Source organism: Ambystoma mexicanum, chromosome 5q, assembly GCF_040938575.1.
Source record: "Ambystoma mexicanum isolate Mex_15411 chromosome 5q, UKY_AmexF1_1, whole genome shotgun sequence".
NCBI lineage: Eukaryota > Metazoa > Chordata > Amphibia > Caudata > Ambystomatidae > Ambystoma > Ambystoma mexicanum.
The window spans coordinates 1286542662-1286566980 of NC_090933.1; positions in this window are offsets into that span (position 1 = coordinate 1286542662).

The following is a 24319-nucleotide window of genomic DNA, read 5'->3' on the forward strand; positions in this document are numbered from 1 at the left end:
ATGGAAGAACCCACATATGCCGGGGGAGAAGGAATGGGTCACTAATGTTCGGGCCATTTATGACATGGAGTTCCTAACACATGTCCTCGATGAATCAAGGTCCAATAACGAAGAGCTCTGGCTCCCCTTTTTTGAAAAATACGAGCGCCCGACCTAAAGGGAGGAATCCAAATCTGAGGACCTACCCAACCATCAGGGAACAATGGGATTGAGGCCCCATAGACATGAGTTAAAGATCAGATGACCTTTCCAATGGGGTACCAACAAGCTGAGCCCAAGACATGTGTGCACAAGACCATTTGACAGTCTGGCTATAGGAAAGTTCTTTGCGGGTCTGTTGGACAAATCAGACATCAATGCTCGATCACTGGCTGAAGGGGGCGAGGGGGACAAGGGTTGTTGTTGAAATGTTCTTGGGAAATGTACATTGTTGAAACGGCAGACATGATGTAATAACCTAAAAATGTCAATAAAAAAGTATTTAAAAAAAAAAGCAGTGGCAGAGCTGGCCTTAAACCACATCTCAGTGAGAGCGAGGACGTTGAGGTCAAAGTGTTCAAGGAGGTGACAGATGTCAGAGGAATGTTTGACAGCAGAGCGAGAATAGAGGTTAGCGAAGTGAAGCAGGTTGCCACTTTTAAAGGTCTTCCGAGATAGGGTACAGGGGTGGGGTACAATTGTCGGTGGGGGCGAAGAGGCCCAGGGGGTGGCAGAAAGAGGAGTGGCAGGAGGAGGGAGGAAAGTTAATGAGAGAGCGAAGATGCCTGTCAAGAAGGAGGACGCTTGGCTGAGAGCCCTGTGCTATGATAGTGCCATTCTGGTAGACATTAATGATACACCTAGATGATAGGAAGTATGCCAAGCGAACTTCCCATCTGGTTCCACCATTAATGGTAGAGGAAGAAAAAGGAGAGAGCGCATCGATCATACATGGAATCCATTGGTCAGGAGAGGGTAAAGTAAAGAGGATGTCAGTAATAGTCTGCCTGAAGGAAGCATTGACATAGGTGTCAGCAGTGGGCAATCCTGGATTGGAGACCAGGAGTGCTTTCTTAAATGTTTTCCTTCCAGACTTTGAGAGAGGGGTAGGAAAGGCGATAGAGCAGCAGTTAGCATAGATGGGAGGGACAGAGAGCACCATAGTTATCGGGTGCGGGGTGGAGAGTACAAGAAGAGAATGCACAGTGCATGAGGAACTCACCAGGCAGCCTAGCAGGAAATCAGGTGAGGGAGAGTCACAAGCAACAAGTGAAACAGTACATCAAGGGTAATGAGGAATACAGGGCCTAGGTTGCAATACTGGATAAATGTGGGGCAGAGCCGTCAACAACGAGAGCATCCAGAAGAGATAATCAAGATAAAGTAAAAGGCCTAAAAATTGAACGGGAGTATTTTACAGATAGAACTTGAATTGAGTTCCACACACAGTAGATAAGCCATGCATATTGAACAGCCCGAGGAATTAGAGCAAAGGGATTTGATAGCAAGATGCAGCATTTGAGTAGGGCTAACTGTTATGAAGTGACTTCCAGACTTTCTTGTGTTACTTCTTAGGTTTATTACAGGAACTTAAGGACACAGTTACAGGAAGGATAAATACATGAGAGTATGGACTATATATCAGCACTGGCCCCATCACCCAGGCAGGGGAGCTCTAACTGCCTCAGTATGGAACCCTCAGATAAACATTCCACCATCCACACAGTGACATTCCATGTGACATCACAGGCTCACAGCAAGACAGCATTACACAGACAGCCACTACATAACACATCTCCTTTCCTTACCAGACACACACACAGAAGGTCACTACCCAACACATCTCCTTTCCTTACCAGACACCCACACAGAAGGTCACTACACAACACATCTCCTTTCCTTACCAGACACACACACAGAAGGTCATTACACAACACATCTCCTTCCCTTACCAAACACACCCACACACAGAGGCAAAACAATAAAGAGTTCCAAATAGACTCAGCCTATCAGGTGTAACCAGATTAGTCAATACGACCAAATACCACAGATCACCATGAGACACTGGCCAGACATCCCAAGTCCATCTGCGTACCAGTCATTTGACCACTGATGACCTAAAACAGCATTACAAGAGTACTATGCCAAACAGACTGTCTGGAGAAAACGCAGTCTTTGGCACAGCAAAATATAGGAAGAATATCGCAAAAAAAACGAAGGCGCTACCTCCTTTAAATATCTGTGGAAACAAACCAACGCGACACTAATCTACTAAGTTTCTAGCCCTACTCCATACTGGCAGAGGCGCTACCTCTCGCACAACAGAATGTTCCACACGCTTGAGGCGCTACCTCCCTCGCGTACACTAGGGTCCATGCTCACCAGAGGCGCTACCTCTCTTCAATACAATTCTTCGCATACGCACCGGAGGCGCTACCTCCTTCCAACACCCTGGTGACACGCACATCAGAGGCGCTACCTCACTTCAGCACTTATTTTGCCACATTAACTGGAGGCGCTACCTCCCTCTAATACCAATTGAGCCACACTCACCAGAGGCGCTACCTCTCTCACTCGTGACCCACATACCAGAGGCGCTACCTCTAAGTACTACTACAATGTCACTCAAACCAGAGGCGCTACCTCATCTTCATACCAATCGTGACACAGACACATCAGAGGCGCTACCTCTCATTATAACCACATCGGAGGCGCTACCTCCCTCAAATACCAATTGAGCCACACTCACCAGAGGCGCTACCTCTCTCACTCGTGACCCACATACCAGAGGCGCTACCTCTAAGTACTTACAAAATGCCATCCACATCAGAAGCGCTACTTCTTCAGTTACTGCCAGATCCATACCATCTACATGCCCACTATTGTGCAACTATTTTACTTCCAACTTAAACTGAATCAGGCAAAGACATTTTACAATTTACCATGTTATCACTGCAGTGTTATTAAGATAATCAACATTTTTGACCTAGAAGTCCATGGTCATCTCTTGACCTTAAGATAAATACTCTGCTCCTAAAAGTCCATGTTGCTTGTTAGCAACCTACACCTGAAAATCCTCAACAGGTTATTTTAGCTCAATCTTCCACACTTAATAAAAAGGATACATAACATGCAGCTTCGTGATGTACTGCACACTATTTCTATTCACCATCTCTCATTCTGCACCTTCCCAGCCAGGCAGAGACATACTCTCCACTCACTCATCACACATACTGAAATATCATTTCTCACCACCGTAAAACATCAACATATTTGAACCGGAGTAATATCATAGCCACAGTAAATCCTAGCACAATACATCTTATTATTATTATTTTTTTTTTTAACAAATACCGTATGACATTTGTTGCCATTGAACATGTTAAACAAAGTCATATCCAAAGTCCATAAATTACACATAGCTTTCTGTTTTACTTTTACCATAGTCATAAAAATACATCACTGAGATCACCCATTCCTTGTTAAAGCTTCAATGGCAAACATTCTGTGTAGATGCTTAAATGGCATTCCCTTTAAAAAACGTTGCAGCTACTCCTATTGCTGCCATACCGGAATAAAAAAACAGTACCTGTTTACTGAAAACAACCCTTTTTTTTTTTTCCGCCCACAATCCACACATCAGCATATGATGCTTTCTCTTTCATTACCGCCGTGTAAGCGATAACACTTCCATTCAATTGTTGCACGCAATGAATTCCTCATTGCAACCGCAGACCATTGCATCACTGCATCTAATATGTGAGGATAAACTCTTCTGGGAACGTCATCACGGTGTGGGCACGCCGATAGAGCCACTCCTCTAATGTATTCGCTTGTAATACGGCAAGGGAGAAGAAAAAAACGTTGCTCTGCATTCGTATCTTCATCAAACCCGTGCAGAATTCCATTACGTCATCATTAGCTTCTCCGCTCCTGATCCACACAGAACTCCTCAAAGGGGCATTTTCCCAACGGTCACACGATGCTCCAGTGAACTGCACTTCAGACCCTCAGCAGTTCAACACTCGCAAAACGAGCGCGCACATTTCCAAAACGCTATAACTAGGCAAAGATCATTAGGCTAAACAGCACAAGGCGATTTCACCATTTAAAAGTCTCATTAATGCAGAATAATTTCATTTCCTTTTTTTTTTAAAGTACCCATTTTACAGTGCTCTGCCGGACTTCATTTCACTGTAAGCTGGTAGCAGGAAAAAAAAACTTGCTGCATCTTCTTGGCTGCCATTCATCCTAGCAGTAATGCACACCATTTTTTACAGTACTTTAAACATCTTCTTCCTGTACTGCACTGCACTTGCTGCCCCCTTAATTCTGCTTACGACTTTCCTCTACTCTTCACATTTGCTCTTTTCAGTCATTCTTTCACAACATTACAGTACCTTATATTCCTTGTGAAAGGAAGGGGAAAGCAGGCATTTTCAGCTCACCACTTCTTTGGCTGCCTGCAAGGGCGAATGTGTCTTCCCATCCCCAACAGGACTTATGCCACGTCGAGTTCAGGGCATCATTTCCACAGCTTCCCTCACCAGCTTCACTTCTGTGGGCACTTTTCATAATTTCTGCTTCACCACAGGGCGCCATCACATCACTGGACTGCCAGCTGCCATCACTGGTCCTCTTCTAAAAGTATCACCTCTCAATTTGTTGATGCCTGAAGAAGTGGGTCTTCCTTGCTCCTCCCCACCTTGGCCCTGGGTGATGGGTCTCTTACTTGTATGTGGGGGCAGTGCTGACCACCACTTTGTCCTCCTCTCTCCTGCACCCCCAGCAGCAGGCTCCTGCAGACTTCAACTTCTTCTTATGTACGCAGGTTCTTCTTGAAAGATCCCATCCTCGTCGCCATTGTTATGAAGTGACTTCCAGACTTTCTTGTGTTACTTCTTAGGTTTATTACAGGAACTTAAGGACACAGTTACAGGAAGGATAAATACATGAGAGTATGGACTATATATCAGCACTGGCCCCATCACCCAGGCAGGGGAGCTCTAACTGCCTCAGTATGGAACCCTCAGATAAACATTCCACCATCCACACAGTGACATTCCATGTGACATCACAGGCTCACAGCAAGACAGCATTACACAGACAGCCACTACATAACACATCTCCTTTCCTTACCAGACACACACACAGAAGGTCACTACCCAACACTAACACCACTAGATTCAAATAATTTCTAGAAATATAGTAAAAATGCAGCAAAATGCAGTTTAAGGCAGACTAAAGCACATCTAGATTTTAATTTCCAGCAATACAGTAAAAATGCAACACAATTCAGTTGAAGGCAGATTAAAGAAAATCTTGATTCGATTTTCCAGCAACATAGTAAATGCAGCAATTAGGAAGGGCCAGCAGATACATAACGTAATCCAGCAGTCAGAAGGTGCAGGACATCATAAGAAGGTATAAGGCGAAAGAGGCCTCAGGTTACAAGCCATGACTGCAAGGGAGAGCGACACAGAAATCAGACTTACTTAGGACAGTCCACTAAGCAAAACAATGAGGGCAGATCCACAAAGGAACCCGTAGGAAAACAGAATAAGTGTCTGGTAGCTGCTAGTCTCTTTTGGGAGAAAAGGTTGATGGTGCGGCACATGGTAGGAGGCAGAAAGTATACTCACCTCTGGATTATGCAGGGTGAAAGAAAGAGACTGCCAACATTCTGTGTCTCTAATGGCGAAGTTGGGGGCGAGGAAGGCGGCAGTGAGAGCGTTGCGGCACCCATGGGGGGGGAGAATAAGAAGCACACAGAATGCTGAGGAAGGACTCAAGGACCGACAGTGCGAACCGTGGGGTGGGAGGGTGGAGGATAAATGCAGGTGCCAGATAGAGCAAAGAGCAAGGGGAGGGGTAGACCAGACCCAGCCACAGAGTTAGAGTGATGTATATAGGCCGCAAGGGCATCGGGTATAGAGTGCCAGCAACTGCTTTTTCCTACCAACAAAAGAACAATGAGGGCTGGCAGAGCATATAGGCAAAGTGGAAAGGCCCTGCGGCCATGGCCAGACAGGGGCCTTAGTAGTGGGCCATTGTCTGGGGCACGGCTCCCTGTATTAGCCTTAGGAAGAAGGCGGTGGCCAATCACAGCAGCGGTTGGGCGGGCTAACAAGGCACTCCAGTGCCTACGATGGCGGCAGCCATGTTTAAAGAAGGTTAAGGCCCCATGTTAAAACAGCTTTACTGGGCTAAACATTTGCTTTAGGTGTGATCGCTGCTTCATCAAAAGGGCAAGCCCATAAATAAAGATTTCTCACTCCTGTCGGTTCCATCTTTTCAATATTTGTAAATGTAGGGCTTTCCCTTACCTTCAGTGCTACTAAACATCTAATATATTCCCTAATTTTCTCACAACTATTCTATTGTTCTGCACTTCTCTTTGGCCTTCCTGCCTCTCGCTTAGCTCCTTTAAAGTCTGTCTTCAATTCTTTTATTCACCTCTTCTACCCTGTTCCTTTACGTAACTTTATTTCTACTTCTTTAGCCTATTTTCAATGGCTATCTTATTCTCGACTAAAATTCAACTTTCTCTGTATTGTTTTTGAGTCCCTCCATGGTCTTGTTCCTGTCTTTCTTTCATCCCTTGTCTCTTTCTATGCCCACTCTTGTGTTTTTCATTCCCCGTCTTATTTTTTAGTAACTGTACACCGTCCTCCTTGCGCGCAGTCGCGCTTTCGCTCTTTCTCTTTACATTGGAATGCTCTCCCTCTTTCTCTTTGATCTGTACATTCCTATTCTACCTTTCTTGTGGCTTTGAAAACCTTTCTACTTCAATTGTAATTGTGTATTTCAATTTTTTGTTACTGAAGCTATTTTTCTACTGTGTGTTGTACTATTCCTACTCTAATTATTGTACTGTATATTGGCATCTGTACAGCGCCATGGCTAAGGCGCTATCTAAATAACAAATAAAATACAAAATAAATGTGCATCTGGTGCCGTTCGGGTCGATGGTTCTCCCTGTGCTACACAGGCCCCCTCTCGTGCAGTAGATTCTGTATCAAATGTTACATTGCACCAGGTGTAACCAGCTGGATATGTTAGCCTCCCTTGCTGCAATGTGAGCTTCTATCCAATCCTCTTCCAGTGCACCCAGATCGATCTCCCATTTTCTTCTCAATGTTGTTAGTGGGGTTGGGGTGGAATTAATAATTATTTTTTATTTATTTATTTATATTTGTATAGCGCGCAAGCAGCCCAAGGGCATTGAGGCGATGTTACTTGCATGAGCTTAGTTACAGAGGTACAGACGTGGTAGCAGTAAATGGCACATTGCATACAAACACAGACATAGGTATCATTACAGCTTATTTGATTGGTCAATACAGATTAAGCAGTGGGTCCTATGCCTTGGGCTGCACGGAGAGCACTATTCTGGATGACTTGTAGCCTCTCCAGGTTTTTTTTTGATGTTCCTAGAAATAGTACATTGCAATAGTCTAGCCTGGAGCCGGTGATGGCTCTGGCTATGTTTGTGCAGTTCTCTTTGGAGAGAAAAGGCCTGACTGCGTTGATAAATTTAGCGTGATATGCAGCTGAGGAGGCAATTGCATTGACTTGTCTGTCCATGGATAGGTTGGAGTCCAAATAGACTCCAAGAGTTTTGACTGAGTCTGAGACAGGTATTTTGATGGTGTCGATGGTGTAGTGACTGAATTAGGAGTCAAGATTTTTTAGCGTGTCGGGGGAACCTACCAGTAGGAGTTCAGTCTTGTCAGAGTTGAGGCATAGTCCATTGTCTGCCATCCAGGCTTGGATGGTGTTGTAGAGATTGTTAAGGGTCAAAGAGTCAGTGTCATAGTTGCCGGTGAGGTTGAGGAGGATCTGGATCGCGTAGTTAGTGTAAGAGATACCCATAGCGTCGAGGATGAGGAAGAGGGGTCGTGTGAAGATGTTGTAGAGGGTGGGGGAGAGGCATGAGCCTTGGGGCACACCACATAGTATGATGGTGGTTGAGGCCGAAGCTAAGTCAGAGAATACTTGCATGGTTCTGTCTTGTAGGAAGGAGGTGATCCATGCTGTGGCGTCAGGGGAGAACTTGGCAGTGGAGGAGAGGTGATGGCATAGGACGTCATGATCAACGAGATAGATCGAACGCCACAGATAATTCAAGAAGTAGGAGAAGTGCTGGTTTGCCCATGACTCTAGCATCGTCCATCTGGTTTGTCAGATCAAGTAGGGCGGTTCCCATCCCATGTCTGGGGTGGAAGCCAGATTGGCGGAGTCCCAGGAGTTTGTTCTCTTCGATGAAGTGCTGAACCTGCAGGTAGGCTGCTTTGTCCAGTATTTTGAGGAGGAAAGGGACAGTGGTGATGGGTCTATAGTTGTTGGGGGAGGTGGGATCGAGAGTTGTTTTTTTTAAGAGGGGGCGGACCCATGCTTCCTTAAGGGAGGCGGGGGCTTCCCCTGTTGCAAAGGAGGCATTGACAAAGGCTGTCAGGAAAGGAGCAAGCGCTTCTGTGCAGTCCTTGATGAGAGTGGCTGGGCAGGCATCACCTTTACAGTTAGAGGGTTTGATATTCCTCATTATATTAATGATGTCTTTTTCCTGTATGGGTTTCAAGGAGAAGGGTTGAGGGGGGTCCGAGGTTGGTGGTGGGACAGGGATATGCATATTAGGCAGGGCTTGTTTAGTAGCTAGTATTTTGCTTTGGAGGCGGCTCAATTTGGTTTGCATGGCTATTTGAATTTCGTCGCACCAGGCTTTGTCTTTGTCAAGTTGGGAAGCACAAGAGGGCTGTGTACCTGGTTTCTTGGTCTTTGATCTTGCCGAGGTCGCCAGTCTGTATACAGTCGAAAGATGAGCTTGTGGCGCGAGAGACCAGCCTCTCCGCCACCCAAAAACTGATACTGGGTGGAGGATGGGCCGATTCCCAATGTCACGGAAAGCACTCACCTGATTAACGTGACGAAGGGACTGTGCAAGCACAGGCAGGAGAGGCTACGGTCTTGTTGCAGATCACGGGCAAGGATGGAGTCCGATGGAATAAAGTCCAAAGCACGTGAACTGAAGCGGAGGTCAAAGATTCCGGCGTGGCAGATATATTCTTGGTCCACAGGAACGGATGAAGAGGGTAAGGCCGGACAGGAAAGGAAGGAACCAAGGCTGAGCAGGAGACCAAACTGAAGGAGCCCGAAAGGTTACTCTAGGGCAGTAATCGCTGGGGACCTCGGTAAGTGTATGCTGGCAGACCCAGGGAGATCCAGGTAAAAGTATGCCGGCAGGTGCTGAGTTTATTCTGGTAAATTGCTGGCAGAGCCGGGGAATCCAGGTATGGTAAGCTGGCAGGCCCAGGGAGAACCCCGGTAAGGAATGCTGGCAGGCCCAGGGAGAACCCAGGTAAGGTATGCTGCAGGCCCAGGGAGGAACTCAGGTAAGGTATGCTGCAGGCCCCGGGAGAACCCAGGTAAGGTAAGCTGGCAGGCCCAGGGAGGAACTCAGGTAGGGAATACTGCAGGTCCAGGGAGGAATTCAGGTAAGGTATGCTGCAGGCCCAGGGAGGAACTCAGGTAAGATATGCTGCAGGCCCAGGGAGGAATTCAGGTAAGATATGCTGCAGGCCCAGGGAGGAATTCAGGTAAGGTATGCTGCAAGCCCAGGGAGGAACTCAGGTAAGATATACTGCAGGCCCAGGGAGGAATTCAGGTAAGGTATGCTGCAGGCCCAGGGAGGAATTCAGGTAAGGTAGCAGGCAGCCCAGAGCGGGCTCAGGTAAGTGGCAGGCAGCCCAGGTTGGAAAGCTCGCAGAACGAAGCAAACCGCGTTGAGACGCGGCTTGCCTCGATCTGCAGCTCCTTTTATGGGTCGCCGGCGCCCGTGAGGCTTGGAACGCAAGCCGCATCAACTCCGGGCGCCGGCGTACCCAAAGCGAGTCCTGGAAGGCCAGCCCTTCCTAGGACTCGAGCCCAGTCCACGGCGCAAGCGCGGAACCGAGACAGAGGTCTCACGCGCATGCGCCGTAGCCCTCTGGCCCCGACACCCAACGCTCTCCCTCTGGCGAGCCCCCAGGCGCGGAAGCGCGGGTAGACTCGCCAGGAGGTGAAGGGAAGAGCGGGTGCGGCGGACCCCGGTCTCGAATGTGGCGTGACAGTCTTTGGTGAAGTTTTGGGGGGTGGGCGTGGGAGTCTCTAGCTCCCTGAAAATGGCGAAGATTTATTTTGTGCTAGATTGGGCTTCCGAGATTCTGGATTCAAAAGATTTGGCTTTTGCTTGGGTGATTGCTTTTTTTGTAAACCGTAGAGCGGGCTTTAAAGATCAACTTATCTTTGTCAGTGTGGGATGTTTGCCACTGTGTAAGAGCTGCCTTTTTTTCATTTCGCAGTGTGTGCAAGTCTGGGGTGAACCAGGAGTTAGAGTGGGTGGTGGGTTTGGATTACGAGGAAGGTAAGCCGGGCAATGGAATTGATAGCTGCTTTGATGGCAACATCATAGGTTGATGCGAGAGTTTCTGGGTCTGAGGAGAAAGGCGGTGGTAGGGGTTGGGGTGGCAGAGTTGAGGAGCTGGTGGTGAGGATGCTAAAGGTGATGATATGGTGGTCAGACCGTGGGGTGGGAGTGTTTCCAGTGATGATGAGTGGGCAGTTGTGCTGAGCGATCCAGTCAAGTGTTCTGCCCTGGGTGTGAGTTGGGCTAAAGATGGTGTTCTTGTAGCCTAGTGTTTTGAGGGCTGAGTCAAGGGATTTGGCTGCTGGGTCTTTCCTGTCCAGGAGACCTAGGTTGACGTCCCCAAGGAGAATGGCTTTCGAGTGTTAGTGTTTTGTGGTAATCGCCTTCTCTGTCAATTCTTCAGCCAACAAGTTGACTTCTAGTGGTGTCTGTACAGGGATGTCCCAATTATCTTTCCCTCCCCATTTCTCGCGTTACATCTTTTCTTATCTCAATTGTTATTTGCCCTGCCGATGGTAGCACTTTCCTCCAGGGTCTTCCGTAAAGTATTTGTAGGTGGTGGGGGTGATCTTTCACCAGTTTCATCTCTAGTTTGGTACAGGCTATTTCCATTCCCCCGAAGACCCATTTGTTATCTGTCACCAGCTGGGCTGCCCAGTAATATTTTTATAGCTGCAGAATATACAGTGCAGACAGCCATCGGGTAGCTGAAAAGCTAATAATAGCTTTTTGCAGCCAGGTGCTAATTTGTGGGAATCCAGAGTAAAAAGTAAAAAGGCATTGAGTTGATAGGAACGTTGCTGATTACTTCAAGAGGCAAGAGGCTTGAGGTATAAAGTATGTTGCTGTGTCATAAGACTGTCAACATGGGACAGGTGCTCAGGGCCCACCTCAGGCCCTGTTTCAACTAAAATGGCTGAACGACTTTTGAAGTCGTCCCTATCTGCAGGGGAGATACATGTGTGTTTGTTTTTAGCATGTATTGTTTTTGCAGCTTCAAGAGATATTTGCAGTCACCATACTGGCATTTACTGTGTCTGCTTGTTCATGACAGTGATTTGGCAGTCCCCATACTGCCATACTGCCATAGATTGTGTCTGCAGCTTCATGAAATTTACTTACAGTGACCATTTCCTATCATAGAATTTCTCTTCAGTTTTTTTAGAGTTATTTGCTTTGCCCATTGCCGGCATATATGTTCTCTCCAGGTTTATGAGAGTTATTTACTGTGATCATTACTTGCATAGATTTTCTTTCCAGCTTTATGACAGTTATTTACATTGACCATTACTGGCATAGATTTTCCCTCCAGCTTTCTGGGAGTTATTTACTGTGACCATTGCTGGCATAGATGTTCTCTCCAGCTTCCTGAGAGTTATTTACTGTGACCATTACTGGCATAGATTTTCTCTCCAGCCTCCTGAGAGTTATTTACTGTCACCATTACTGCATAGATTTTCTCTCCAGCTTTCTGGGAGCTATTTACTGTGACCATCGCTGGCATAGATTTTCTCTCCAGTTTCCTGAGAGTTATTTACTGTGACCATTACTGGCATAGATTTTCTCTCCAGCTTCCTGAGAGTTATTTACTGTCACCATTAATGCATAGATTTTCTCTTCATCTTTGTGAAAGTTATTTACTGTCACCATTACTGGCATGGATAGATTGTTGTTGCAGCTTCATTGGCCTGACTTACAATGGCAGTGCTGGCATATCTTGTGGACACAGGCATCATGAAATTGTGGGGAAATACTCCCATGTACTGTTTGTGAAATAGCATCTACTGGATTTCTTATGTGTTAACCTAGAGAACTAATTGTATGGCTTTTTACCCAATTTTTCTCAAGCGTTTTGCAGTAAAAGGGACCATTTCAAAACATTATTTTTTTTGTTCATAGAGAACCCCCTGCCCCGACCCACATTCCTCCTACATTAATAGGGCACCTACACAATGCTTGTGTTGCTCAAACTAATTTGTGGGAGATGGTAATGCCCCTCCACTAAAACTATTCACTTGAAACCACTGACCTTAAATAGTTTATAATGCCAGTGCCCATCAGGACCCGTCCACGGACCCAGCACCAAAAAGTTGCCTCTACCATTAGCATGTGCTGTAAGGGAAGCATGGAATCACAAGTATGACACTGACACAAAAGGTACACTATGTAAAACCTTTATTCAATTTTCGGGGTTTGGAAAAACTCCTACTTTGCCCTATAGCTAGGATGGCAGAAGTCTCTACCATCAAATAATAAATAAAACAGTCATAGTTGAGTTTGCCAAAACAAAATGGCCTACACTAACAAAACCTAATGCCTGCCCTATTTCTTGTACATAAACATGTGTAAAGGAGAACATGGATGCAAAGGAAAATCAGTGTTAAAATATGAAGAATAAATGTGGCTGAGTCAGGTCTCCTCCCCACGTTAGACAGCACGGAGTAAGGCAGTCCCTGTAGACAGGATGACACACTCTGGCTCAGGTTCTAAAAAAAAAGGCAGTTGAAAATGTCGATTGAGGCCCGTCTGGCCTTCTGTGTTAAAGTCTCTCTTTCCATCTTTCAAAACACAGTTCAACAAAAAGTTCACGTTGGTCTCCCTCATTTGTGCTTGCACCTTTCAAAGTAAAATATTCACGCAGGTCTCCCTCGGTCAGGCTTGGCCCTTTCAAATACAACACTTGCAGGGAATCCCTTCTCCAAACTTAATTCACAGCCTTTAGGGGTTCCCCTAGCTCATCACAATTCCGGTCTCTCTCAGTCGAGCTCAGACCTTTTCCTGATGTTGAAGACTTTCGAATGTGTGTGGCCTTTACTATAGACCTCCACAGCACCACTTCTACTTTCACTTCAGCTCACACTCTTGTGTTATTTGCCCCAGTGTCTCTTGGTCTGGGTAGTTCATTGTCAAAAGCACAAATGTTTAATGTTCACCTTCCCCCGCCCCCCTTTTTCCCAGGGTTAATTTTGATCACTTCGCTTTTTATAGTTCATTCACTTTATCGCTTCATAACAAAAACATTTCACCTTTTACAGAGACTTTCGAGTGGGCTACTTCCTTTCACCGGACCACTCCGCTACTCAGCATCGCTGCTTTCACAGCTATCGTTAATTCAAAGTTCATCACAGGTCTGTCTTCTTTCGCGTCTCATCCACACGCGTGCAGCCTTCAACTGTGCTATATACTGTTGCAACTTTAATCATTCCCTAACACACACCAGTATTTCATGTCGCTTGCCAACTCACTGGCTGTGTGCATTTCTTTGTTCCCTTTGCAGTTTTTAATTCACAAGTCAAGGTTAATACCACAGGCTTATCCTCGCCTCCCCAACTGCCGTTCACCCGGGAGGGTCAATGGCGCCCTTGAAACACAATGCAGTCTTCTTGTCTGGGATTTGGCCTTCTCCACGTGTCTTTCACAGCCTTTTGGAGGCAACAACCCCCTGCAAGGAACTCTTGGGGTTCTCTACCCTTTGCTCTCGTCCCTCGGTCCGTCGCTCTGCTCCAGTAGGTTTGCCTTCGCCCCAGAAGTTCTGCTCTTGCTTGTGTTCCACCTTGAGTGTGTCTCTATGTTCCACCTTTTATCCAGGTGAGGAGAGCTAATTGGTATCCGACGTATGCACTTAAAGTCAAATGCCTGACTTTGCCTGACCCGATTAGCGGAACATGTCCAATGAGATATGTAAGGGTTAGGCTCTTCCTTGGCCCAGTGTTTGTGTAGAAAGGGGCGGGGGGAGCTGGGACATTGGAGAATCCTATAAAAGAGGATGGGTCATGTGTTTGGGAAAGGGGGGAATACTGCGTCTCACCATCGGTCACCTCACCCCCACGACCCGAAGACCCCTCACCCAGGTGATCCTCCCACACTGATCCAGCTCCAGGGTCTGGATCCAAAGGCAATGACTGTGCACTGGTCACCTGAGAGAGAGATCCCCGGGGATTAGTAGGTGAGACATCCTTTGGTTTCACACAGTGCATAATAATTTTACTGTTTAACGCACAGTGGTGGCTGTTACTTTTGGGTGCCAAAGACACCGCCACCCCCTTTTTCCTACGCATGAGGAAAGATGAAAGATTTGATTAAAAAAACATACATCTTTTATGTAGTGCAGTGCTCAGTGCCTTCCGCCGGCAGCATGGTCATCTGCACTTTGTGCATGCCTGATGGCCCAGTCGGCTCTTGGAGTCTGTGGTGAGGCCTGTGTTTCTTTAAGAAGCTTTGGGATCCCTCCTCAGCAAGATTCGCAGGGGGGGCACATTTTGTGCTATGCCACTGGTAGAGACTTGGCTGTCACTGCATCTCTCAAATGGGCCCTTGTGTTCTCTGAACCTGCTCTGTGACACTGTAGAGCAGGTGCTGCATATCAGACTACTGATGCAGGGATTACCGAGAAATGAACAAATCCGAAATGTCCGAAGGAGAAAAACGAAAGTTATTTTACCGAAAATAACTTTCATTTTTCTCTCCTGTGGACATTTCGGACTACCCCTTGCCCCCCCACACCCTTACTTACCTGTGGCCGACACACCTCTTTGTGTGCCGCCATGTCCTGCATCCCGCTGCAACGCTGGTTCCCTTCACTTGCGTGTATGCGAATCGGCGCCGCAGTGGCCTCTTTTTTATTTTAATTTTATTTTTTTAAAAACATTATTCTGATGGGTGCAGGGGTCACCCCTGCAGCACCCGCTGCCCTTGTTCACTGTAATGCCACCGAATGGGGGACTTGGTCAAAAAGGCCGACATTCAGCCAAATCTCCCATTCATTTTTTTTTGTTTTAATGTATGGATTCCCTGATGCAGCAAAAAGCTTTTGGCATAGAGTTTATGAGAGGTGAATCTGATTAGATTACCCTTTCTGAGATGGAATTACCCGCATCGAGCTGTCAAACCACCCGCTCTGTGAAAGCCCGTGCTTCAACACTGACCACCTGCTGCCCCCGCACCCCCGATAAACATTTTAGTGTTCTTTATTTCACTTATTGTAGAGGACTGCAACATGGATCACAAATGCCATTGCCATGTGTGAGCTAAAAGGATGGTCAGCCTTTTAAAAGTAATATATGAATGGGCAATATTATTATTATATATACGGAGCAACAACCTTGCTTGAATAGTCCTTGTGGAGGATTGATTGAATCCCTTGGGTTTACACTGATCAGTGACAGTGGAGAACTGCTGTATTTCTCCTGTGCAATGCACACTTAAAACAACCATTCCTAGGAATACCCAATGGTGACAGCGAAGTTAAATAAGGCTCACTGATGAAAAGTGATTTGCCTAGGATCACATAGTTTGGTCAAGTGGCAGAGCTATAATTTAACCCCAAATTTCTGATTCTACAGTTCGTAATGTAGGTATTAGACTGCATCACATTCCATTACACCTTTAGTTTTACAATAACCCACAAGGTATTCTGCATTTCTACACTAATTCTTTGTTCAATAAAGCTGACTCGCAAAGCCCCAAATCAAATGATAAATGAACCTGCCAATATTTATATTTATTTATTTTATTTATTTATTTAATACATTTGTTACTCGCCCAGACCCTGGGGTATCACGGCGAATGGATACAGAAGGTAGTCAATTAATACACAATGTTACAGTTTCAAGACAGTAATATTTTTACAGACGTTACAATGGAAAATATGGTCCTAAATCAGATTACAATTGGTGAGATAGTTCAATATTTATTGAATAACCAGGTTTTCAGAGCTTTTTTAAAGTTTTGTAAAGATTCCTCCTTTTTGATGCTTAGTGGAAGGGCGTTCCAATGCGAAGGGGCTAGAACTTTGAAACTACTTCCTCCTGCTCTGCTATATTTGAATGTGGGAACTTCTAAGAGGGCCAGATTGTTGGATCTCAGTGATCTGCAAGCCATTTTGTTTTTGATAGAGTTGTTGAGGTAGCTGGGCGCTTTGTTAGTGGTGCATTTGTAGACAATGCTAAGGGTTTTGAATATGATCCTTGCTTCAATAGGCAGCCAGTGATATATAAGATCTTTATAGAAATGTGTTAGGCAAAGTAAGTATGATACACTTTTAAAAGGCAAAAGTGTACAACAGGCAACATATATCAAAACTGTCATGTGTGTCATTCTTCATAATACAGTTTATAATGCAAATCATTAGAATACCTGTGTGAATGTTAAAATCACCAACGTCCACTGATGTATCACAAGTAAATATTTGAAAAGCTGACAATCATGGTGGAAAAATATTTTCACATTTAATGATAAGTTCATTAGAGTTGTGTGGTCAGATATGAACTATAATTGAAGGGGGACCCATAGTCTCACTAGGACCATGGGAGAATCTTTCATTTACAAAATAGTTTTCTACTGGGAGAATGATTGAGACCCAATTTGAATCATTATTTCAAAATGTATGAGAAAGAGGTTCATTTTGAATGAAACCTAAAACAATTAATGACAGGTTGTATTGTGTACTAGATAGATGATTATATCATCCTTTTTAATCTTTTTTTAACAATTTTTATTAACTTTTACAACATCCAAATCGAGAAAAACAAACCCAGCAGTGCATGTCAAACAGCTTTAAACATCATATACAATATCGAAAAAAATACACTGCCCTCCCCCTTAACTCGAGCCTACACCACTTCGCCCTCCACCGTTGTATCCTCTAGGATTACCTCCCCTTCTGTATTCCCAGTGGTATCATGTTCACTTGGCCAGGCCTGGGTGGATCCAGACAGTATGGCCACTAAGTGTCTCCAGGCCATCAGAGTTCCCGCGTCCTACTCCCCTCCCCTATTGGACGCTTCATTCCATACCGCCGTTTCCGCCTCTGCCCACTTCTGGAGAACATTCCACCAAACCTCTGCCTTTGGTCTGTTGCATGCTTTCCACCAAGCACTCCTGTGCTTGGCAAGTATATAAGCCAAGTCCTTAAGTTTTCTCACGTGTTTCAGTTTGCGTGGTCTAGGCAAACCCCCTACCATACATGCCCACACAGATTCCACGTCTAGCGTGATCCCTTTCTCAGTTAATAAGCGGGCTACTTCTCCCCATCATTTTCTAATTCCCGGGCATGCCCAGAACATATGTATCATCCCTGCATTCACTTCCCCACATTTGGGACATGTTTGTATTTCTGCGCTCTTGAATCGAGCAATACTCTGGGGGCTCCTGTACGCCCTGTGGGTTACATATAGCTGGATTTTTTGCAGCCTTGCATTCCTGGACACCTTTTTATGGTACCTCTGAACCCTCTCCCACAGTCCATCATACATGAGTTCCACTGCTTCCTCTTCCCAATCTCGCCTTAGCTGGGTCACTTCCTTTCCCACCCTGGACATCAGCAGTTCGTAGATTCAGGAAATCTCGTGCCCTCCCTCTGCGATATCATAAATTGTTTCTATGGCCGTATCGGGTTGATCTTCCAGCACTATTTCAGACCATGATTCTCTCACCCGCCGTACCAATCTGGTGTAAGTGATATACTGCCTTAGGTGTAGACCCGTTTCTTCTAACAGTGCATTAAATTCCATCACCTTCCCATCTTGCCATATGGTCTCCCATTGGTGCTATGTCCACCGGTTCCCAATGCTTACAGATCGTCTTCCTCAGTTGCCCATCCCCTCCGGTCAAAGCCACTAGCGGCACTTGCGGAGACCACGGGGTCGGGTTCTCCATGGCCTGGCAAGCCTTACGCCACATCCTCCACCCCAGTTCCAGCATCCCTGGGCGCCTTTTTAGCTCTGGTTTGGGCAGCCATATCCATTCTTTCAACAAAAAAAATGGAATACATTCAGACCTCAACAGTCTGGACTCCAATGTTGGGTCTTCCGTTAACCACTTAGCCACATACTGTAGTTGACTGGCCAAATGATAGATCTCAAAGTTGGGCAGTTTTATGCCCCCCTTGTCATACATGTTCTGTAGTTTCCACAGGGCTATTCTATTCCTGGTATTATTCCAAATGAAGCCTCTACATATGCTCTGAAGTTTAACAAAGAATTTCTTGGGTATCATGTATGGTATATTCCCAAAAAAGTATAACAGCCTCGGCAATATGACCATTGCCCAGAATCTCATGCTATTCTCAATGTTTGCCACTGCCTTCTCTGTGTTATATTTATATTCAGCCTCCACCGTGTGATAGATATCAATCCCCAGGTATCTAAAGGTTTTGGTCTCCGAGGGTATTTGTAGTATTGGTAGGTGTTCCAGCAGGATCCCTTTATATCTCCCCAGGGGGAATATACACGACTTCTTAGGATTAACTGCAATGCCTGAGAGCAACGCAAATCACTCCATTACTTCTAAGATGTACTGCAGGTTTTCCTCCGGATACCTCAAGTATAACAGCATATCATCGGCATACAATGATATTAAGTGTAGCCCTCCTTTCGTGTAGATCCCACCTCCTAATATTCTTGCCTCAGGTATACCGCTAAGGGTTCCAGTGCGAGAATGTACAGCATCGGGGATCAAGGGCATCCCTGTCTGGTGCCCCTACTGAGTTGCCACCTCTCTGAGATGATCGCTCCCGTCTTGACTCTGGCCAGTGTTGAGCTATACAGCAGTTTCACCCACTTCAGGTACCCAAGCCCTAGTCCATATTCTTTCAGGGCTGCCATCAGCCAAGGCCATTTGACAGAGTCGAAGGCCTTCACCGCGTCTAATGAAACAATTGCAACTTCGTGCAAGTCTCCTTCAGTTTGCTCTATGACACAGTGGAGCCTTCTGAGATTGTCGGATATGCTTCTGTGCGGAACATATCCGGTCTGATCAGGGTGTATAAGTCTGCTTATGACATGTCTCAGTCTATTTGCCAACACAGCCGAGAGTATCTTGCTGTCCTGGTTCAGCATGGATAGCGGTCTGTACGACCCGCAGCCCATGCTCGGCTTATTAGGTTTGAGAAGCAGAATAATGATCGCCTCTCTCAGGGATTCTGTCAATATCCCTGTTTCGAATGCTTCATTTAACATTGCCAGTAGCAGGTGAAGCACTTCCGTCCTATACGTTTTGTAAAACTCACTGTGGAGTCCGTCCGCTCCTGGGGCCTTACTAGTAGGTAATTGCTCAATCACTGCTTCTAGTTCCTCCAATGTGATTGGGGCATCTAGGTTCTCTCTCTCTTCAGCACTCAATTTAGGTCAGCCAATATCCCCTAGTGTTTCCACTATCTCGCTCCATTCACCCCCTTCTATGTCTCCATACAATTGTTTATAGAAATCGAGGAACCCTCCGTACACGCCCTCTTGGGTATCTAGTATTTGCCCACTCTCCCCCTGTATTGCTCTGATCGTTGATCTAGGTGTCTCATTTTTGTATAACCACGCTAGCAGACTCCCCAGCTTGTCTCCACCAGCGTGCTGCCTCTCTATGCATTTCTTGTAATATAAGTTACATAATCTCTCCCAGTGCCCTTCACACTCTTGTTGTAATTGGCTTATGGGTTCGGCCTCCTCCAGGGAGTTACCCCCTCATGACTGCCTCTAGTTTCGCCTCTGCCCTCTGTAGCTCCTGCAGTATGCCTCCTTGCAGCCTTTTAGATTTAGCTATAGCTGGTCCCCTCACTACCACCTTGAATGCCTCCCATTGGGTGCCGGCCGATTCTACACTTCCAGTGTTATTTTCAAAGTATTCTACAATTTCCTCCCTCAGGTCCCCTCTGAACACTGTGGCCCTCATTACGACCCTGGCGGAAAGTGACTGACCGGACCGCCACAGCGTAAATAGCGTTTCCGCCATTGCACGATGGAGCAAAGTGCGGCCCATTCCGACCCATCGGGCACGAGCACCACGCCATGGCGGAAGTGCAAAGTCCGCGATGGCGGAAATGACCCCAAAACGGCCCACACCGCCGCCGTACGGCGCCCTAGGTGCAATACAGCCACCCATCACAGCGGACACCGCAGTGAGCGCCAACCGGAAAGTACGGTGACCGTAAATATACGGAAACGGAAGTAAAAACATGGGCCCGGAACGGGAAACATCCCGCCGTACACCTATAAAACCACAAAATCCACACAACCACTAAAAACACTACCCTGAGACACACCCCAACCCGTCATCCACCCTAGCGAAACCAAGAAAAATGGGAAAAGTAGCGAAGAAAGCGTGCGACCGCAAGCGGCAGGTCCACTTCTCCCGTGAGGAACTCACCGTGCTAACAGAGACCCTCCAGGAGAATGCTGCCGTCGTCTTCTCCACGCAAATGACCAGGACGGCACTTGCGAACAAGAAGGCCATATGGGCTCTGGTGGCACAGCGTGTAAGTGCGGTGGGGACCGCACCTCGCAACCCACAGCAATGCAGAAAGCGATGGGACGACCTGCGGATACGCGTCCGCAGCATACTTTCTGCCAACCGCAACATTGCCACAGCCACCGGGGGAGGTCCTGAATCACCCATCAAGTTGACCCCCTGGGAAGAAATCTGTGCCTCCACCATCGGAATGGAGAGCATAGAGGGAGTCGGAGGGATGGAGAAAGGAGTGCAGACATCCGAAGATTCAGGTAGGTGGGCCAAATAAAACAATGCTAAATCCACAATGTCCAATCATGTGAAGTACCATGTGTCCACATAGTGCAACAGAAACACATGTCCAGGAGAACGTCCACACACATCGGCCTGATAGCGCACTTTAAAACTCACAATAAATACATAAATAATTAAAAACCCTTAAAACACCCACTACACGTGCAGCAGGCACACCCTAACTGCAGGCTGCCAAACAACTGCACCCTCACTCCACACACAAATGAAAGCACCTCCAAGGCCCCGACCCAAATCACCCTCAGGTACCACCCCAATGCATGAGATACAATGCCATTCCAATACCCACAGACCCATTAATAACCCTCGCCCTCCTTTACTCCACCACAGGGTCCGATCCAAACGACGAGCATCAGGACACCCCTACCAGCACACCTGCAAAGAGGGCCAAGACCAACGGCCAAAGACCCTCCACCTCAGCTGCACGCACCAAGACACGGCAGCAGCACAAATCAGGTGGCAGCACAGAGGAGGGAACATCAACAGGCACCCCAGCAGCCAGCATGCCCACAACACCACCACCACAGGTACCCCCAACGGATGCCACAGAAGGCACTGCCTCTGGTGGCAGCAGCACCATAGGTGACACCCCATTGATGGCAGCATGCTCCGACACAGAAGACGGGGATGTCGAAGTCAGATCCATCCATGACCTGTCCCAATCCCCCTGTCTGTCCCATCCCGTACAACATGAGGATACCACGCAGGGGCACCCACAAGACGACGACTGGCCATCCCCCACAAGCCCTGTGGCAAGGCAACATGAGGTCAACAGCCCCTCTGTGACACCCCCGCAAATGGCCATGGCCCAGCAGAGGCAACAGTCCCTCGACCAGTTAATCGTGCAACAGCAGCAACTGGCCACGCTCCTCAAGGACCATGCCGATGAATGTGGGGGCACTAAGGCAGACATAGAAACATCAACTGAGACACTTAGGGCAGAAATGGAGAGAAGTACAGAGACACTAAGGGCACAAATGGAGAGTAGCACCGAGAGCCTGAGAGTCCAAATGGAGAGTGGCACCGAGAGCCTGAGAGTCCAAATGGAGAGAAGCACCGAGAGCCTGAGGGGGGAACTGCATGCGACGTCCAAAGACGTATGTGCCGAACTTGCCGCAGTGCGCCGTGTGCTCACTGAGCTCTCACAAACACTTAGGGACATGCATGGACGTGAGCAGGCAGAGACATCATCCGTTGCAAGTTCCGTCCAGGGCAGCCCCCAACGTAGATCTGGGAGGAACCTGCGCTCCACAGGCAGGGGTGCCCCTGATACCCGCAGAGGGGGCTTGCAATAGCGACAGCCCACTGACAATGAGCATCTTTGGACACTGGTGTTCGGGGGGGAGGTAGGAGGGTGGAGGGGGTGTGTTGGGCTCACTTGGGTGGCGGGTCGATAGGGTGTTCAATATGATATCACATATGCCATAAACAGTGCACGATCAACCAATGAGATGTGTGGACAATGATCTTTGTGTACTAGGCCATCATAGGCGTACAGTCCATATTGTGCATGTACCAGACACACACAGTGCCACGAGTACCGTGTCCATGTATCAGCCACCAGGCGTGAGTGCTAGAAGCATGCATCAATGAGATGCTGACGAATGTCAGGGCCCTCCGGTGCCTCGCAGACTCCTTGAGGTGCTGCCACATCCCCACCCTCATCATGACCATCATCAGGTGCTTGCAGTTCTGCGTCAGGGGGCATGGGCACATTTCTACGTACGCACATGTTGTGGAGCATGACACATGCCATCACCATCTTTGCAACCTTCTCATGGCGGTACAGGAGTGCCCCGCCAGACCTGCTGAGGCAGCGGAAACGAGTCTTCAGTAGGCCGTTTGCCTGTTCAATGACTACACGGGTACGTGAGTGGGCATGGTTGTAGTCCTCCTCATGCTGGTCCCGTGGGTTCCGGACTGGTGTGAGGAGCCATCTCTTCAGTGGATATCCAGCATCACCTGTATGTGGACGATAAACGGATTATGTGGAATGCCATTGCTACGTACGCACACCCCCCCCTTCCTGCCAGGTCATTGCCGAATCACATACCCCACATTATCATGCATGTAATGAGACTCACCGAGTAGCCAGGATCTGTTCCCTGCGTGTCGCTCCATGTAGCGTGGTATTGTAGAGTTCCTCAAGACCATAGAATCATGGGTTGATCCAGGGAATCGGGCACAACAATGTGTAATGATCCTGTTGGAGTCACACACCATTTGTACATTCAGGGAATTAAATTGTTTTCGGTTGCGGTACTGGGCCTCCATGGCATGTGGGACGACCAATTCCACATGGGTGCAGTCGATGGCACCAATGCAACCCGGTATGCCGGCAAGTGCATGGAATCCCACTTTTGTGTTTGTAATTTCCTGCTCCGAGCGTGGTAGGGAGATGTAGTCGTCTGCGTGCTGCAGGAGGGCATCGAGCACTTGCAATAGTGTCCGTGAGAACAGTGGCTGAGAAATGCCATGCAACTGTCCGACTGTGTGCTGGTAGGTGCCTGTGGCCAGGAAGTGTAGTACAGACACCACCTTCAGTAGGGGTGGGATGGCGGTTGGGCTATCTATCATGCTGACAAGGTCAGCCTGTGTCATGTCCACAATGGCGGCTATGGTGTCCCGGTCCAAACGGTAGAGGGTGTGGATCTGCTCATCAGTGAGGTTGAACGGATGTGCTCGGAGGCGTGGGATTGCGGGCTGCCTGCGTGGTGGTAGTGGCTGTGCTGGCGGCCCTTGCTGGCCCTGCCTTGGCCTCCTCCTCCTCCTGCGTCCCCTCCGTGCGGCCGGTTGTAGTTGGTGTTCGTCTTCTTCTTGGAGTTGGAGTACTTGCAGTGCTATCAGGTCCCCCAGGGCCAACATCGCGAGTCCTGCCGGTAGCATTTCGGAGTGGGTGTGGTTGTGGGAGGAGACTGGGTGTGCAATTTATGTGTTTTCAGGCTGTATGGCCTCCACCTGTGGTGATTCATTCCACCTGTGCAAGCTGCTCTCCCCTTTGGCCGAGCACGTCCCGCACACAACGCTGCAATTCGAGTAATGGCATCTTGCTATTGCAATCATGTATTTGTACCCGATGGCCGTGTAACATTTGTTGATATGTACATTCGGCTATGGTCCCATTGTTTCACATACAATCTTTGCAGTCGCGAACAGACTTGTGAAGGGTCAGTGGAACGTAGTACTCGAGTAACGGTGGGCCCTCATGCATCACTGTACCGAGTTGCACTGACGGGCGGGGCGTCCCATTTGTGGGTGAAGGCAGTTGCCATTTTCACACACAGCCGCACTAGATGGATTAATTTGTGATTTCAAACGGCCACAGATGCCTTTTCGACGTGATGTTGCAAATGAGGAATTCGAAGGGCGGCGCTTTCGGTTTTCAGCTAGCGGCGAGGAGATGCC